The sequence below is a fragment of the Bos indicus x Bos taurus genome, chromosome X, assembly GCF_003369695.1.
Source record: "Bos indicus x Bos taurus breed Angus x Brahman F1 hybrid chromosome X, Bos_hybrid_MaternalHap_v2.0, whole genome shotgun sequence".
Lineage (NCBI taxonomy): Eukaryota > Metazoa > Chordata > Mammalia > Artiodactyla > Bovidae > Bos > Bos indicus x Bos taurus.
Window position 1 is genome coordinate 61,033,691 of NC_040105.1, and position 19,951 is coordinate 61,053,641.

General features: G+C 36.2%; 1 protein-coding gene across 2 annotated transcripts in view; it reads left to right on the forward strand.

The window, feature by feature from the left end:
* The window catches only part of AR (androgen receptor), a 217,739-nt gene that overhangs the window by 109,872 nt on the left and 87,916 nt on the right, over positions 1-19,951 (forward strand). The gene's annotated exons all lie outside the window — the stretch shown is intronic.

Below are 19,951 nucleotides of genomic sequence, written 5' to 3' on the forward strand. Positions count from 1 at the left end.
CTAGAAATAAACATAACCAAGGAGGTGAAGGAACTATACTCTGAAAACTATGAAAAATGATGAAAGAAATTGAAGATTATACCAAGAAATGAAAAAAAAGTCTTGTGTTGTTCAATTGAAAGGATTAATATTGTTAAAATAATGTCAATATTATCCTAAACAATCTACAGATTTAATGGAATCCTATAAAATTTCAAATGAAATTTCTCCCAGAACTAGAACAGATCATCCTAAAATTCATATGGAACCACAGAAGTCCCCAATTTGCCAAAGAAACCTTGAAAAAAAAAAAAAAAAAAAGAGGAAGACTGGAGATATTACCCTCTCATACTAATTTCCAGAGCTACAGTAATCAGGACTGTATGGTACTAGCACAAAAAGGACATGCAGATAAATAGAACAAAACAGAGAACCCAGAAACAAACCCAAAAGTCTATACTTAATCTATAACAAAGAAGACAAAAAGAATGGGGAAAAGATTGTCCACTCAATAAACAGTGCTGGGAAAATCTGACAGTCATGTGTAAAATAATGAGTCACCATATACAAATACAAATACACCATATACAAATATAAAACCAAAATTATCTAAAAACCTAAATATAAAAATGAAAATCATAAAGCTCCTAGGAGTGAACATAGGCAGAACACTCTTTGACATAAATTGTAGCTTTTTTTTTTTTTTTTGGACTCGTCTCATCAGGAAAAATAAAAACAAAAGCAAACCAGTGGGACTTAGTTAAATTTAAAAGCTTTTGCACAGCAAAGGAAATTATCAACAAAATGTAAAGACAACCTATGGACTGGGAGAAAACATTTACAAATGTTATGGCCAGCAAGGGGTTAATATCCAAAAGAAATCAACAGTTCATAATACTCAATATCAAAAAAGGAAACAACCGCATTAAACATAGGTAAAAGACCTGAATAGGCATTCTTCCAAAGAAGAAATACAGATGACCAATAGGTACATAAAAAGATTCTCAAGTTGTTAATTATTAAAACAACAATGAAATAGCCTCACACTTGTCAGAAAGGCCATCAACTAAAAGTCTGCAAATGACAAATGTTGGAGAGAATGTGGAGAAAGGGAAACCGTGTACACTGTTGGTAGGAATGTACAGTCATGCAGCCCCTACGAAAACAGTGTGGAATTTCCTCAAAAAGCTAAAAATAGAAATACCATATGATTCAGAAATTCCACTCTTGGATATATATCCAGAAAAAAAATGAAAGCAGATATTTGAAAAGAGTCATGCATCTCAGTGTTCATAGCATCACTCTTTAGAATAGCTCAAACATGGGAGCAACCTAAGTGCCCATCAGTAGACAACTGGATTAATGAGGTGATACACACACACACACACACACACACACACACACACACACACACACTAAAAATTGAAATTCTGCCATTTAAAGCATCCTGCATGGACCTAGAGCATATCATGCTTATCGAAATAAGTCAGGAAAAGGAAGACAAATACTACAAGATATCACTTGTATGTGGAATCTAAAACATAAGATAAGTGAATGTATATGCCTAACAGAAACAGACTCACAGATACAGAAAGCAGATGTGTGTTTATCCAATATGGGAGGGACAAATGAGTAGCATGGAATTAAGTAATATAAACTATAATGTTTGGTAGATGAGCAACAAAGATATACTGCAAAACACAGCAAATTATAGCCTTACCTTGTAACAACCTATGACAGAGTATAATTTTCAAAAATACTAAATCACTATGCTGTGTACCTGAAAATAATATGATATTGTAAATCAACTATACTTCAGTTTAAAAAAAAACTACAAATCACTATTGAAATAAATTTAAGATTTAAATCAATTTAATATTACATGTTTATTGATCTGAAGATTTAATGTTTTATTTTACTTTTTGTTAAAATATAGTTAATGTAGTTTCAAGTGTATTTGTCATTACAAATGATTTGACATTTGTATATATTGTGAAATGATTACTATGATGTTTAGTAACCATCTGTCCCCATTAAAATTATTAAAATATTGTTGACAAAATTATTTATGTTATATATTACATCCTTGTGACTTATCATATTACTGGAGGTTTGGATCCTTTAAACCCCTTCACCTATCCTTCCATCCCCCAACATCCTTTAATCTGGAAACCACCCATTTCTTCTCTTTATAAGTCGCTTTTTGTTTTGTTTTTTATCGTTTTTTTATATTCCACACACATAGTCGAAACAGAATTTGTCTTTCTCTGACTTATTTCACGTAGCATAATACCCTCTAAATCCATTTATGTTGTCAGAAATGGTAAAATTTTATATTTTTAATGGCCAAGTAGTATTCCACTATGTATGTGTCTACCATAAGTTCTTTCTCCATTCATCTATCAGTGGGTACTTAGATTACTTACATATCTTAATTATAGTAAATAATGTTGCAGTGAATATAGGGGTACATATAACTTTTTGAATTAGTGTTTCTATTTTCTTCAGATAAATGCTCAGAAGTAGAACTGCTGGATCATGTGGTAGTTCTGTTTTTAATTTATTGAGGAACTTCCTACTGTTTTGCATAGTGGCTGCACCAATTTACATTCCAACCAAGAGTGCATGAGGGATCTTTTTCCTCCACATCCTTGTCAACATTGTTTTTTGTTGTCTTTTTGATGATAGCCATCCTAACAGATGAGTTTCCAAGGTGGCACTACTAATAAAGAACCTGCCTGCCAATGCAGGAGACATAAGAGACGTGGGTTCAGAAAGATCCCCTAGAGGAGGGTATGGCAACCCACTTCAGTATTCTTACTTGGAGAATCACATGGATGGAGGAGCCTGGGTAACAAAGGTCAACATAGGGTAACAAAGAATCAGACACTGAAGTGACTTAGCACACATGCATTCTAATAAATATGAAGTGATATCTCATGATTTTGATTTGCATTTCCCTGATTAGTGATGCTAAGAATCTTTCCTGTGACTGTTGGCAATCTGTCTTCTCTAGAAAATTGTCTATTCAGGTCTTCTGCCAATTTTTAATTTTTTTTTTATGTTGAGTTTATGAGTTCTTTATGTGTTTTGGACATTAATGCCTTGTCAAATATATCACCTGCAAATATTTTCTTTCACTCAATAGGCTGCATTGTCATTTTTTTATAGTTTCAGACACTGTGCAAAAACACTTTAGTTTGATGCAGTAACATTTGTTCCCAGTTGTTTATTTTTGCTTTTATTTCTCATACCTGAAAATACAATTATGTAAAGTTTAAAAATAAAATAAAATTAAAAAAAATTAAATTAAATTAAAAAAAAGAAAATCCAACCTCTATTCTAGAATTAAAAAAAAAAATCAAAGAGCACACTGCCTGTCTTCATCTAAGATTTTATGATATCACATCTTGAATTTAAGTTTTTAAGTTTTGAGTTTACTTTTGTATATCATGTGAGAATGTTGCAATTTGATTCTTTTGCATGTGGTATCCAGTTTTCCCAACACCATTTATTGAAGAGGCTATCTTTTTCCTATTGTATATTATTGCTTCTTTTGTCTCCATTAATAGACAATAGAAATATGGGTTTATTTGTGGGCTACTGATTCTGTTCCATTGATCCAATACCATACTATTTTAATTACTGTAACTTTATAGTATAGTTTGAAATTACAGAGCATGATATCTACAGCTTTGTTCTTCTTTCCCAAGACTGTTTTTGCTATTTAGGGTCTTTTGTGTCTCCATACAAATCTTAGAATTATATTTTCTAGTTCTCTGCAAAATGCCATTAGTATTTTGGTAGGGATTTTGTTGAAATTTTATATTGCCTTGAGAGAATGGTCATTTTAACAATATTAATTCTTCCAATTCTTAAGCATGGTATGTCTTTCCATTTGTTTGTGTTGACTTCAGTTTATCTCATCAGTGTCTTTTAGATTTCAGTGTACAGATCTTTCATCCTTGGTTGAAATTTTTCTGTTTTATTCTGTATAATTTTATTGCAGATGGGTTTTTTTTCACTATTTCTCTTTCAGATATTTGTTATTAACTTATAGAAATACAGCAGATTTCTGTTTTTTATCCTGCCACTTTACTGAATTTGTTGTTAGTTGTAAGGGTTTTTTTGTGGTATCTTTAGGATTTTCTATATATAGTATCATGCTATCTGCAAACGCTGACTGCTTTATTTCCTGCCTTCCAATTTGAAGTGTGTTTTTTTTTTTTTTTTTAAACTCAGTTTTCTTATCTGATTGCATTGGTTAGAATTACCAATACTATGTTAAATGAAAGAGAAAAGAGTGGGCATCCTAGTTTTGCCCCTGATCTTACAGGAAATGATTTTCCACTTTTCACCATTGAGGATTATGTTGACTGTAGGTTTTTCAATAATGGCCCTTATTATGTTGAGGTATGTTCCCCTTAGATCCACTTTTTGAGAGTTTTTGTTTGTTTGTTTGTTTTTAATCAAAAGTGTATGTTGAATTTTTGTCAAAAGCTCTCTATATCTTTTGAGATTATCATAAGATTTTTTCTTTGGTTTCTAAAGTGGTGTATCACAGTGATTGGTTTGCAGATATTGAACCATCCTGTATCTTGGCATAAATCTCACTTGATCTTCATTTTTTGGCCATATGGCATGGCTTATGGGATTTTATTTCCCTGTGTTTGTGCTAGGTTGTCTCAGTTGTGTCTGACTCTTTGTGATCCTATAGACTGTAGCCCACCAGGCTCCTCCTTCCATGAGATTCTTCAGGCAAGAATACTGCAGTGAGTTGCCATGCCCTCCTTCAGCAGATCTTCCTGACTCAGTGATTGAACCTGCATCTCTTATGTCTCCTGCATTAACAGGCGAGTTCTTTACCACTAGTGCCACCTGGGAAACCCTGAGTTCCCTGACCACAGGTCAAACCCAGGCCTTCAGCAGTCCTCAGAGCACAGAGTCCTAACCACTGGACTGCCAAGGAATTTCCTCACTTGATCGCTATGTATGGTCCTTTCAAGGTATTATTGCATTTGATTTGCTAATATTTTATTGAGTATTCTTGTATTTATGTTCATCTGTGATATTGGCAAGTAATTTTCTTCTTTTATATCTTTGTCTGGTTTTGGTATCCAGATGATGTTATCCTCATACATTAAGTTTGGAAGAATTTCTTGCTCATTTATTGTTCAGAAGGGTAGATGTCAAATCTTCTTCAGCTGTTTTGAAGAATTTACCTGTGAAGCTGTCTGGTCCTGCACTTTTCTTTCTTTGGATTCTTTTAAATTATGGATTCAATTTTATTATTGTTAATTGATCTCTTCATAGTACCTATTTCTTCACGATTTAATCTTGGGAGGCTCCATATTTCTAAGAACCTATCCATTTTTTCTACATTGTTCATTTTATTGTTATATTAGTATATGTAGCAATCTCTTATTATCCTTTGTATTTTTGAACTGTCATTTGTAACTTTAATTTATGATTTTGTTTATGTGGGCCTTTTCTTGATGAGTCTGGCTAAAGGTTTATCGATTTTAGTTATTTTCCTTTTCAAAGAGCCATTTCTTTATCTTATCAAGGTGGCGTTTCTTTGTTTCATTGTTATTTTCTATTGCTTTTTATCTCTATTTTGTTTACTTCTGTTTTATTCATTATTTGTTTCCTTCTACTTACTTCCGGTTTTGTTCATTCTTTCTTTTTTTGGGAATTTAGGTATAAATTTTGGGTTGTTTGATACTTTTTTCTTTTTCTTTTATTCTTTTTTTGAAGTAGGTTTCTATAGCTATCTCTACAAAAATTTAAAATTTCCTCTATAAAATGCTTTTGTTGCATCCCGTTTATCTTGGATCACTGTGTTTTCATTTTCATTTGTCTTAAGTATTTTTTATTTACTCTTTGATTTCTTCAGTGATCTATTGTTTGTTTAGTAGCATGTTTTTAGCCTCCAGGTGTTTGTATTTTTTCCTTTTCTCTCCTTGTAGTTGACTTCTAGCTTCATTCTGTTGTGGTCAGAAAAGATTTTGATATGATTTCAGTCTTCTTAATTTATTGAGCCTTGTTTTGTCACCTAGCATGTGATCATTCCTGCAGAATCTTCCATGTGCCCTTAAAAAGAAAGTGCATTTTACTGCTTATGGATGAAATGTTCTATATAGATCTGTTAAGTTCATCTAATCAAATGTGTCAAGTCCCAGGTTTCCATATTTATTTTCTGTCTAGATGATATTCTCATTGATATACATGGGGTGCCAAGGTCTTCTACTATTATTCTGTTACTGTCAGAATTTCCCTTTATGTTTGTTAATATTTGCATTATTGTATTTAGGTGCTCCTATGTTGGGCGCTTATATATTTACTATTGTATTTTACTGTTCAATTAATCCCTTTATCATTACTTAATGCCCTTAGTAATCTTTTTTATATCTTTAATATCTATTTTGTTTGATGCAAGTATTGGTACTTTAGCTTTATTTTCATTTCATTCGCACAGAATACCTTTTTACATCCCTTCACTTTTAGTCTGTGTGTGTCTTTCAGTCTAAAGTGAGACTTTCATAGGCAGCATATATATCAGTCTCACTTTTTTTTTAACCCATTTACCCACTCTATGTCTTTTGATTGGAGCATGTAGTCTATTTACATTTAAAATAACTATTGACTCATTACCCTTTTGTTAATTGTTTTTGGTAGGTTTTTCATGTTTTATCTTCTTCCTCTCTCTATTTAATTTGATTTGATGACTTTCTTTAGCGTTGTTTAGGTTTCTTTCTTTTTTCTGTGTATGTACCTATCATGATATATATGTGTATACATATGTGTGTGTGTGTATCTTATTTGAAATTGATGATCTCCTAAGTTTGAATTTATTCTAACAACCCTGCATTTTATTTCCCCAAAAAACATTTATGGTTTTCACATCATATTTTGCATCTTGCTTTGGGTGTGTGTTGATTAACTACTTATTACAGATGAGCATGGATGATTTTACTACTTTTGTCATTTTTCCTATTTTTTATGTGGTTAATCTATTATCTTCATTATATGTTTGCCTATACTAATGAAATTTTTCATACTTTTCATATTTCTAGTTATGTTCTTTTCTTATACTGTAAATTTAGAGGTAGTAAACTCTTATTGATAGCTTTTTTTGGCAGTGAAACTCTATCTTTCCTTTAAATCTTAATGATAACCTTGTCAGTGAGAGTATTCTTGGTTGTATGCTTTTCCCTTTCATCACTTTTAATACATATTCCTATTCCCTTACACCTGCAAAGATTGAGATGAAAAGTCAATTAATAGTCTTGTGAATCTTTCTAATAGTTTTTTGGGTTTTTTTTGTTTTGTTTTTTGTTTTTTTTTTTTTGCTCTTTCTGCTTTCAAGATTATCCTTAAGTGTTGCCGTTTCATTTCTGTGTCTTATTCTGAGCATCAGTTCAGATGCTCAGTCATGTCTTACTTGTTATGAGCCCATGGACTGCAGCTTGCCAGGCTTTCCTGTCCATCAGCAACACCCAAAGCTTGCTCAAACTCATGTCCATTGAGTCGGTAAGGCCGTCAAACCATCTTATGCTCTGTTGTCCCCTTTTCCTCCTGCTTTCAATCTTTCCCAGCATCACTGTCTTTTCCAATGAGCCAGTTCTTTGCATCAGGAGGCAAAAGTATTGGAGTTTCAGCGTCAGTATCAGTCATTCCAATGAATATTCAGGACTGATTTAGGATGGACCAGTTTGATCTCCGTGCAGTCCAAGGGACTCAAGAGTCTTCTCCAACATCACAGTTCAAAAGCATCAGTTCTTCAGTGCTCAGCTTTCTTTTGGAGAGGGCAATGGCACCCCACTCCAGTGCTCTTGCCTGAAAAATCCCATGGATGGAGGAGCCTGGTAGGCTGCAGTCTATGGGGTCTCTAAGAGTCGGATATGACTGAGCAACTTCACTTTCACTTTTCACTTTCATGAATTGGAGAAGGAAATGGCAACCCACTCCAGTGTTCTTGCCTGGAGAATCCCAGGGACAGAGGAGCCTGGTGGGCTGCTGTCTACAGGGTTGCACAGGGTCGGACACGACTGAAGTCACTTAGCAGCAGCAGCAGCAGCAGCTTTCTTTATGGTCCAACTCTCACATCCATACATGACTACTGGGAAAAAACCATAGCTTTGACTAGATGGCCTTTTGTTGGAAAAGTAATGTTTCTGCTTTTTAATGTGCTGTCTAGGTTGGTTATAGCTTTTATTCCAAGGAGCAAGTGTCTTTTAATTTCATGGCTGCATTCACCATCTGCAGTGCTTTGGGAGCCTAAGAAAATAAAATCTGTCATTGTTTCCCCGTCTATTTGCCATGAAGTGATGGGACCAGATGCCCTGATCTCGTTTTTTGAATGTTGAGTTTTAAGACAGCTTTTTCACTCTTATTTAATGTTTCTCAAGAGGATCTTTATTTCTTCACCTTCTGCCATAAGGGTGGTGTCATCTGCATAACTGAGGTATTGATTGTACTCCTGGCAAACTTGCTCCCAGCTTGTGCTTCATCCAGCCCAACGTTTATCATGATGTACTCTGCCTTTAAGTTAAATGAGCAGGGTGACAATATACAGCCTTGACGTACTCCTTTCCCAATATGGAACCAGTCTGTTGTTCCATGTCTTGTTCTAACTGTTGTTTCTTAACCTACATATAGATTTCTTAGTAGGCACATAATGTGATCTGATATTCTCATCTCTTGAAGAATTTCCCACAGTTTGTTGTGATCCACACAGTCAAAGGCTTTGCTGTAGTCAACAAAGCAAAAGTAGATATATTTCTGGAACTCTCTTGCTTTTTTCTGTGATCTAGCAGATGTTGGCAATTTGATCTCTGGTTCCTCTATCTTTTCTAAATCCAGCTTGAACATCTGGAAGTTCATGGTTCATGTACTGTTGAAGCCTGGCTTGGAAACTTTTGAGCATTGCTTTGCTAGTGTGTGAGATGAGTGCAACTGTGCGGTAGTTTGAACATTCTTTGGCATTGTCTTTCTTTAGGATTGGAATGAAAACTGATCTTTTCTGGTCCTGTGGCCACTGCTGAATTTTCCAAATTTTCTGGCATATTGAATGCAGCATTTTAACAGTATCATCTTTTAGAATTTGAAATAGCTCAGCTGAGAATTCCATCATGTCCACTAGCTTTGTTTGTAGTGATGCTTCCTAAGGCCCACTTGACTTCACATTCCAGGATGTCTGGCTGTAGGTGAGTGTTCACACCATTTTGGTTATCTGGGTCATGAAGATCTTTTTTGTACATTTTTTTTTGTGTATTCCTGCCACCTCTTCTTAATATCTTCTGCTTCTCTTAGGTCCATACCATATCTGTCCTTTATTGTACCCATCTTTGCATGAAATATTCCCTTGGTATCTCTAATTTTCTTGAAAACATCTCTAGTCTTTCCACTCTCTTCTTTTCCTCTATTTCTTTGCATTGATCACTGAAGAAGGCTTTCTTATCTCTCCTTGCTATCCTTGGAACTCTGCATTCAAGTGGGTATATCTTTCCTTTTCTCCTTTGCCTTTAGCTTCTCTTCTTTTCTCAGCTATTTGTAAGGCCTCCTCTAACAACCATTTTACCTTTATGCATTCTTTTTCTTGGGGATGGTCTTGATAAGTCTCCTCTGCAATGTCCTGAACCTCCATCCATAGTTATTTGGGTCTCTGTCTATCAGATCTGATCCCTTGACTCTATTTGTCACTTCCACTGTATAATAGTAAGGGATTTGATTTAGGTCATACCTGAATGGTCTAGTGGTTTTCCCTACTTTCTTCAGTTTAAGTCTGAATTTGGCAATAAGGAGTTCATGATCTGAGCCACATTTAGCTCCTGGTCTTATTTTTGCTGACTGTATAGAGCTTCTCCATCTTTGGCTGTAAAGAATATAATCAATCTGCTTTTGGTATTGGTCATATGATGACTTCCGTGTGTAGAGTCGTCTCTTGTGTTTTTGGAAGAGGGTGTTTGCTATAACCAATGTCTTCTCTTGGCAAAACTCTGTTGGTCCTTACCATGCTTCATTTTGTACTCCAAGGCCAAATTTGCCTGTTACTCCAGGTATCTCTTGACTTCCTACTTTTGCATTCTGTCACCTATGGTGAAAAGGGCATATTTTTTCAGTGTTAATTCTAGAAGTTCTTATTGGTCTTTATAGAACCATTCAACTTAAGCTTATTCAGCATTAGTGGTTGGGGCATAGACTTGGATTACTCTGATATTGAATGGTTTGCCTTGGAAACCAATAGAGATCATTCTGTCATTTTTGAGATTGCACCCAAGTACTGCATTTTAAACTCTTTTGTTGACTATGAGGGCTACTGTGTTTCTTCTAAGGGGTTCTTGCCCACAGTAGTATATATAATGTTCATCTGAATTAAATTCACCGATTCAAGTCCATTTTAGTTCACTGATTCCTAAAATATCAATGCTCACTTTTGCCATCTCCTGTTTAACCACTACCAATTTACCTTGATTTATGGATATAACATTCCAGATTCCTATGTGATATTGTTCTTTACAGCATCGGACTTTACTTCCATCACCTGGATCTTTTAACATTCATTTGTTTGAGACTTTTTGTGTTTTCTGGACCTTAGTGTCCTCTTCCTTTCCCTAGTTAGGGAAGTTTTCAGCTTTTTTTCTTCAAATAAGATATATGCCCATTTACCTTTGTCTTCTCTTTCTGGAATCCCTATAATGTGATTGGTTGTATGCTTTATGTTTTTCCATACATCTTTTAAACTTTTCTCATTTAGATATTTAAATTTAAATTAATTTTTTTAATCTTCAGCCTGGATGATTTCCACTAGTTTATATTCCAGTTTGGTGATTCATTCCTTTCTACCACCTAATCTATGGTTGATTCCTTCTAATCTATGTTTTATTTTAGTTGTATTCTTCAGCTTTGTTTGATTTGTCTCTACATTTTATATATCTTTTTAAAAATTCTGTTTAACCATTCTTTTCCCAAGTTCATTAAGCACCTTTATTATCATTAACTTGAATTCTTTTTTGGATATATTGTTTATCTCCATTTCATTTAGTTCATTATCTGAGGTTTTGTCTTGTTCCTTCATTTGGAATATATTCTGTCTCCTCATTTTACCTAATTTTCTGTTTTTATTCTGCTTATTAGGCAGATCAGTTATTGTGTTTCACAGTCTTGGTGAAGTGATCTAATATAGAGAATGTTCTATGAGACCCAGAAGCACTTCCCCTCTGTTCATCAGAGAAATATGTTCTGATGGTGAACCCTTATATATGTGTGTGCCCTTCTGTTGTGACAAGGCTAACTACTGTGGGAATGCTGGTAGGTTTGGTTGATTTCTAGCTTGATTGGCTGCCAGGCCTTACTTTGTGCAGTGGCTGCCAGCATGATGGTGGGTGGGGCTATATCCTGACTCAGCTGGCATTCTGTCCAAAGGCTTCCTGGGGCTAGTGCCAACCCCTGATAGGCAGAGCTTGGCCCTGGTATGGCTGGCTTCACATCCTGTGAGGTTCCAAGCCTGTTACCAGCTTGTGGATGGGGAGGGCTGAGGCTTGGTGCAGCTTGTTCTGTGGCCCCAAGAGTCTTGGTGCTGGTGCTGACTGACTGATGTGTGGAGTTGGGTTCTGTTGTGAGAATATTTAGCATTGTTAAGATGGTAATACTTTCCATGGATTCAAGGCATGTGTCTCAAAATCCCAACTGTCTTCTCAGCAATGATGTAAGCTGCTTTGCCTCCAGAATATTATGGAATCTTCATAGCAGTCTTGTGAGTTCCATATTTCTTTATACATTTTGCACATGAAGAAATTTAAGCAAAATTATTTGTTCAGTCACTTATTATAAAATGGCAAAGATGACCATGAAAACAACATGTTCTACCTGTTTACTTTCCCACTTCAACAAAAGGCATCACTAAAGAGAATTTGGGAGATATAACATAAGCTCATGTAATACTTTTAAAAGAAACCATGACTGTTTTCTTGAACAGATATTCATCAAATTTCAAATCTCAGGCTTTCAGGGGGAAAGAAGCTTACTACTGAAATATCCATTATACCCTCAAAAAAGTAGGTTCAAGCCATCTGTAAAGAGAAAATAACTTTGAACGCTTTGATTTTTATCTAAGAAATTCATGTGAAGTTTTCATTATATTCCACAATGTCATTAATAAAAACATTTTAATTACTCCACATGAGGAAAAATATGATGCTCTGTAAAGATATTTGGTGATTTACTAAATCTTTTCTTGTTTGAAAAGTACTGCTGCTGCTGCTGCTAAGTCGCTTCAGTCGTGTCCGACTCTGTGCGACCCCATAGACGGCAGCCCACCAGGCTCCCCCGTCCCTGGGATTCTCCAGGCAAGAACAATGGAGTGGGTTGACATTTCCTTCTCCAATGCATGAATGTAAAAAGTGAAAGTGAAGTCGCTCAGTCGAGTCCGACTCATAGCGACCCCATGGACTGCAGCCTACCAGGCTCCTCCGTCCATGGGATTTTCCAGGCAAGAGTACTGGAGTGGGGTGCCATTGCCTTCTCCTTGAAAAGTACAGAGGCATGTATAAAAATGATACAGTTTCACATATATAGCCTTTTGCTCTTCTTTCTCCATCTGTATTTGCTGTTCCTTAAAAACACTGTATTGGATTTCCCTGGTGGCTTAGATGGAAAATAATCTGCCTGCAATGCAGGAGACCCAGGTTCAATCCCTGGGTTGGGAAGATCCCCTGGAGATTGGAATGGCAACCCGCTCCAGTATTCTTGCCTGGAGAATTCCATGGACAGAGGATCCTGGCAGGCTACAGTCCATGGGGTCTCAAAGAGTCAATCATGATTGAGCTAGACTAACACTTCCACTAAAAACACTGTATAGCGAAGAACAATGGTCCTTTTTATTTTAAGACTATAAGAGATTTCATTTTTTATGGCACAACACAAGGTAATGGCACCCTAGACTTACAACACAGCCACCATGTGACAGGCATAGAGGGAAGGGGTTAACATTTGTTATTCAATATAAGTCTCACAAAAGCCCTAAGAGTAGAAAATATCCTCACTTTTTAGATAAGGCAAGTTGATCTCAGAGAGCCTAACTACTAGGCCCAAGGTTCAGTGGTGGAAGAAAGGTTTTAACCCAGGTCTGGCTTGCTCAAAAGCCCTACTGATTTTACATTCTCTCCCAAACAGGGAAGACTGGTCTGTGACTTTTACATTTCATCCTGGTTCCATAGTCATTGAGGATCTTTTCTTACATTAGTCAGACTCCTTAAGGTATCTAAAGTATCCTCAAATCTGAGAGTCAAAGAGAAAGAAAGAGATAGAGAAAGACAGAGAGACAGAGAGAGAGATCCAGAGAGATAGAGAAGGAATGAGAAAGAGAGAAAGGGAGAGAGACACAGGGAGGGAGAGAGAGACTGAGATTATAACTGGGTGCTAAGGGTTTCTGAGCCCAACTTTCTCATGGTTGAGCTGGTGTTTGTAGGCCTATAGCTTTCTAGTAATCCACTTTCATTTAATTAATTGTGAAACCATTGGAGAAAAGCAAGTCATGTTCTTGTTTGGAAAATTTCCATTTTATGTGGCAGGGCTTTTGTTTCAGACTTCATAAAACTGAATGCTGAGCATTGGGATAATAAGTGAGCACATAACCTAGGGGAGGTGGGAAAAAACACAATGTTGTGTGCAAATTCTGCACTTACATATTCTCAAAGGAAATCTCTGCTGTGCTTCCAGTTAGAGTTATTTAGAGATGTGTTAGAAATTTCAGAGGTTGTTCTTTTAGTCTTTTATTTTTTTAATTGTGTTATGTTATAGCTATACAAAGGAATACATGTAACATTCAAGTTACTTGTATAGTATGATAATAAAACAACATTCATGAACCCCAATTAAGTAATGAGAACATTAACATTTTTATTTTCCCCAACCTAACCCTTGGACCTAGAATGATGCCTAATATGTAGCGGGTGCTTAATACATGTTTTTTACTGAATGCATAAATCAGTTTGTACCTCCCTTCATTATATAATTACCCCCTCAGGGATAACCACTATGCTATATTTGGGGTTTATTACTCCCTGGCATTTTTATGTTTTTCACATATATATTCCCAAATTACATATTGTTTGCTTCTACTTCTTTTTAAACTTTATCCAATTGAGTCATATTGTATATAGGCTATTATGAGTTATGTTTTTTTCCTGCAACATTAGTTTGTGAAAATTCAACTGTTTGTAGATGTATTCTGTTCCTTGTCATTGCTGAATTGTATTTCATTGAATGAATATGATATAATTTATTCATTCTTTCTCCTGTATCATTTCTGCTTCTATAAACAAAGCTGCAATGTCCGTTTCTGCACATACTTCCTGGTACAAACATGCATGAGTTTCTCTAGAATACAAACATGGGAGAAGGACTGCAATCAGAATTTTCATTTCCAGTGCCAGAAGATCAGTCCATGAGACAGAATGGCAGTATTCCTTTTGTCAGTGTTAGTGGTAATTCTGTCCAAATAATTTTGCCAGAGAGAGGAGGTAGGAGGTTGGCAAATACTGGCATGGTAAGGTCATATCTCAGGCCTCTAGCCAAAGTGGGTTGTAATTAGGAAAAACTCAAATTGTAAAATTGCCTTCATTATTTCTCCTTCTTCCACATCCTTTACAGTTTGTTTTTTTTTTTTTTTTTACATTTTAGATTTATTTAATTTTAATTGACGGGGAATTGTTTTACAATATTGTGTTGGTTTCTACCACACTTCAACCTGAATCAGCCATCAGTTCAATTTAGTCACACAGTCGTGTCCAACTCTTCACAACCACATGGACTGCAGCACGCTAGGCTTCCCTGTCCATCACAAACTTCCAGAGCTTGCTCAAATTCATGTCCATCGAGTTGGTGATGCCATCCAACCATCTTGTCCTCTGTCATCCCATTCTCTTCCTGCCTTCAATCTTTCCCAGCACTGCGGCCTTTGCCAAATCAGTTCTTCGCATCAGGTGCCCAAAGTATTGGAGTTTCAGCTTCAGCATAAGTCCTTCCAATGAATATTCAGGACTGATTTCCTTTAAGATTGACTGGTTTGATCTCCTTGCAGTCCAAGGGACTCTCAAGAGTCTTCTCCAACACCACAATTCAAAAGCATCAGTTCTTCAGCACTCAGCTTTCTTTATAGTCCAAATCTCATTTCCATACATGACTACTGGAAAAACAATAGCTTTAACTAGACAGACCTTTGTTGGCAGACTGCTTTTTAATATGCTGTCTAGGTTGGTCTCAGCTTTTCTTCCAAGGAGCAAGCATCTTTTAATTGCATGGTTGCAGTCACAATCTGCAGTGATTTTGGAGCCCAAGAAAATAGTCTGTCACTGTTTCCACTGTTTCCCCATCTATTTGCCATGAAGCAATGGGACCAGATGCCATGATCTTTGTTTTTTGAATGTTGAATTTTAAGCCAGCTTTTTCACTCTCTTTCAATTTCACCTAGAGGCTCTTTAGTTCTTCTTCACTTTCTGCCATAAGCATAATACACATACAGATCTTTGTTGGCAAAGTAATATCTCTGCTTTTCAATATGCTGTCTAGGTTGGACATAACTTTTCTTCCAAGGAGTAAGCGTCTTTTAATTTCATGGCTGCGGTCACCATCTGCAGTGATTTTGGAGCCCCCAAAACTAAAGTCTGACACTGTTTCCACTGTTTCCCCATCTATTTCCCATGAAGTGATGGGACGAGATGCCATGATCTTCATTTTCTGAATGTTGAGTTTTAAGCCAACTTTTTCACTCTCCTCTTTTACCTTCATCAAGAGGCTTTCTAGTTCCTCTTCACTTTCTGCCATAAGGGTGATATCATCTGCATATCTGAGGTTATTGATATTTCTCCCGGCAATCTTGATTCCAGCTTGTGCTTCTTCCAGCTGAGCATTTCTCATGATGTACTCTATATATAAGTTAAATAAGCAGGGTTACAATGTACAGCCTTGATGTACTCCTTTTCCTATTTGGAACCAGTCTGTTGTTCCATGTCCAGTTCTAACTGTTGCTTCCTGACCTGCATACAGGTTTATCAAGAGGCAGGTCAGGTGGTCTGGTATTCCCATCTTTTTCAGAATTTTCCACAGTTTATTGTGATCCACACAGTCAAAGGCTTTGACATAGTCAATAAAGCAGAAATAGATGTTTTTCTGGAACTCTCTTGCTTTTGCCATGATCCAGCGGATGTTGGCAATTTGGTCTCTGGTTCCTCTGCCTTTTCTAAATCCAGCTTGAACATCTGGAAGTTCACGGTTCACATATTGCTAAACCCTGGCTTGGAGAATTTTGAAAATTACTTTACTAGTGTGTGAGATGAGTGCAATTGTGCGGTAGTTTGAGCATTCTTTGGCATTGCCTTTCTTTGGGACTGGAATGAAAACTGACCTTTTCCAGTCCTGTGGCCACTGCTGAGTTTTCAAAAATTTGCTGGCATATTGAAAGCAGCACTTTCTCAGCATCATCTTTCAGAATTTGAAATAGCTCAACTGGAATTCAATCACCTCCACTAGCTTTGTTCATAGTGATGCTTTCTAAGGCCCACTTCACTTCACATTTCAGGATATCTGGCTCTAGATGAGTGCTCACAGCATCGTGATTATCTGGGTCGTGAAGATCTTTTTTGTACAGTTCTTCTGTGTATTCTTGCCACCTCTTCTTAATATCTTCTGCTTTTGTTAGGCCCATGCCATTTCTGTCCTTTATCGAGCCCATCTTTGCATGAAATGTTCCCTTGGTATCTCTAATTTTCTTGAAGATATTTCTAGTCTTTCCCATCCTGTTGTGTTCCTCTTTTTCTTTGCATTGATCGCTGAGGAAGGCTTTCTTTTCTCTTCTTGCTATTCTTTGGAACTCTGCATTCAGATGCTTATATCTTTCCTTTTCTCCTTTGCTTTTCACTTGTCTTCTTTTCACAGCTATTTGTAAGGCCCCCTCAGACAGCCATTTTGCTTTTTTGCATCACTTTTCCATGGGGATGGTCTTGATCCCTGTCTACTGTACAATGTCATGAACCTCAGTCCATAGTTCATCAGGCACTCTATCAGACACATGTATATATGTATATATTTTATTTATTTAATATTTACTTTTCATTCATATAATAATAACTACTGTCTTTTTATACATGTAAATATCAGTTCAGTTCAGTCACTCAGTATAAATACATATATGTATATACATACATGCATATATTTATACTTTTCAACTTGGACAAACTCTGGGAGATGGTGAGGGACAGGGAAGTCTGGTGTGCTACAGTCCATGGAGTCACAAAGAGTTGGCCACAAATTGGTGACTGATCAACAACAACAACAACAACATACCTTTCAAAAAGCATTTCTATCTTTGAGATACTTTCTCATCTGTAGCAGTACACACTTTGCTTTATTATATCATCTACTATGTTATTATACAGTTCTTTGCTTCCTGTCTTTCTCCTGTAGTAGATAGTAAGTTGCTTAGAGGCAAAGTTCATATCTTGATCATTAGTATCTTCCCAACACCTAGACCTGTACCTGGTCCATAGGAGTTGAGTTGAACCTATCACCTAATTTAGACCTTCAATTTCATAATATAGTTAGTCATTGGTTACAAATCTACACTTTGCAGTTGGACTTACCTAGGATGGTAACCTGGCATTTCGCTTACAAGAACAGTGATCTTGAACAAGTTTACTGAGTTTTCCTGAGGAGCAGCTTCCACTCTTATAATATAGGGATGATACAAAACTACCTGGCACAGTTGTTGGGAAGATTAAATGAAATGATATATATGAAATGGCCTGGCACATAAAGTGCCTTAATACTACATGTCCTTCTGATTTTATTTGAACTGTTTTTATTAGTTATAGAAGTCATGAAATGTAAGATGATGAATAATAAATTAATTTTTTAATGACAATTTTTACCCAAGGAAATGACATTTTTAGCCAAAGGAATGGTGTTCTCAGCTTTTGGCTCATTCATATCTGGGAACTGAGCTCTTTTCCTGTGGAACTCATGGCCCTCCTATTCTTATTTTGGTGGATAGACTCCTGCTGGCTTGGGATGAATTATGGAGAAAAGATAGGCCACCATAATCAGCTGCTGGGTTTGCATATCAGCAGAAGTTTCTGAGTGTTTTCTGTTGTATTTTGGCTGTGAATAAAGGCTAATATTTGTCTCTTAGAGATAAAGTGCTTGTCAAGTGTAGCCTGAGTGAAAGCCTTCTTTGCTTTTGCCCTGCCAAGGTTTCTCACTTAGGGTTGGGAGGAGAATAACATTTCATGCTTTTTTGGGGATTCTGATGGTTGTGCTGAGTATGATAACCAAAGAGTCATGGGTAGAAAGTGAAGGTGGTTACTGAGAAGACAATAGGATAATGGACGCTGTGTTAGATTTGGAGTCAGAGATTCCTGTACTTGATTTCATAAAGTTTTGTGCTTCTCCACTCTCAGTATGAATTTCTTCATTTGATATTATAATAATAATAATAAATGTTTCACAGTGGTGTTTTGAGGAGTTGAAATCATGCAACACAGCAAACAGGCTGTCATTAGAGCTTATTTTCCTTCCTTCTTGCCTTAGTAAGAAAGAAGTACTCATACAAATGGTGAATAACTCTAGGTCCATCCACATTACTACAAATGAACCAATTTTGTTCCTTTTATGGCTAATATTCCACTGTGTATATGTATCACAAGTTCTTTATCCACTCATCTGTTGATGGACATTTAGGTTGCTTCTATGTCCTGGGTATTGTAAATAGTGCTGCAGTAAACATTGGGGCACATGTGTGTTTTTGAATTATGGTTTTCTGAGGGTATATGCCCAATAGTGGGATTGCTGGGTCATATGGCAGCTATAGTTTTTTAAGGAACCTCCATACTCTTCTCCACAGTGGTTGTATCAATTTACATTCCCACCAACAGTAGAAGAGTGTTTTTGTTTTCTCCACACTTTCCTCAGCCTTTATTGTCATACAGAGTGGAATAAATCAGAAAGAGAAAAACAAATATATATATGAATGAACATGTATAGAATCTACAAAGATGGTACAGATGAATCTGTTTGCAGGGTAGGAATAGAGATGTAAACATAGAAAATTGACATGTGGATACAGTGGGGTAAGGGAGGGTTGGATGGATTGGGAGAGTAGATTGATATGTATACACTACTATATGTAAAATAGATTGCTAGTGGGAAGCTGCTGTATAGCACAGGGAGCTCAGCATGGTACTCCGTGAGAACTTAGAGAAAGTGGGATGTGGGGGAGGGAGGTTCAAGAGGGAAGGGATATATGTATTCATATAGCTGATTTACTTTGTTGTACAGCATAAACTAACACCATATTATAAATCAGTTATACTCCAATAAATAAGTAAAAGCACAAAAAGTAAATAAAATAGTGGTTGCATTCTTGTGGACAAGAGAATAGGCAGTTGTCAAGTACCTGTAGCAGATTAACCCAGGAAACCACTTATGTTTTGTTTAATGATTAGACATAAGACAGGAGAGAAAAAAGTTTACCTTTGAGTAGTATGAACCATGTTCCCTTTATTTAAACTTGAATTTATTACTGTGGGAGACTAAGATCTATCTTTCCATTAAGGTTTTAGGATTGGGTTTCTGGCCCTCTCTTTCAGGCCACCTGGAAGGACACAGGCACAGATCCTCTTGGAGATAGACAGTTAACTAGGTGACCTTTGAAACTCTTAAACCAAAGAACATGAGTATTCTAATAGCTAAGTGTTTAGAGGGTTGCCTGAAAGATTTCCAGCATCACTGTGTATTACTTAACTGCTACTTTATGTTATAGAATGGGAATGGGGAATGTCCATGTTATCTAGATAGACTCCTAAGGAAAGAAAAGGAATGGGAAAAAAAAGACAACATGAAAATACTAATTGTAATTCCTCACTTCTGTATTCATTACAAGAGCTTTTTATCCTTCTGGCTTATTTATACTTCT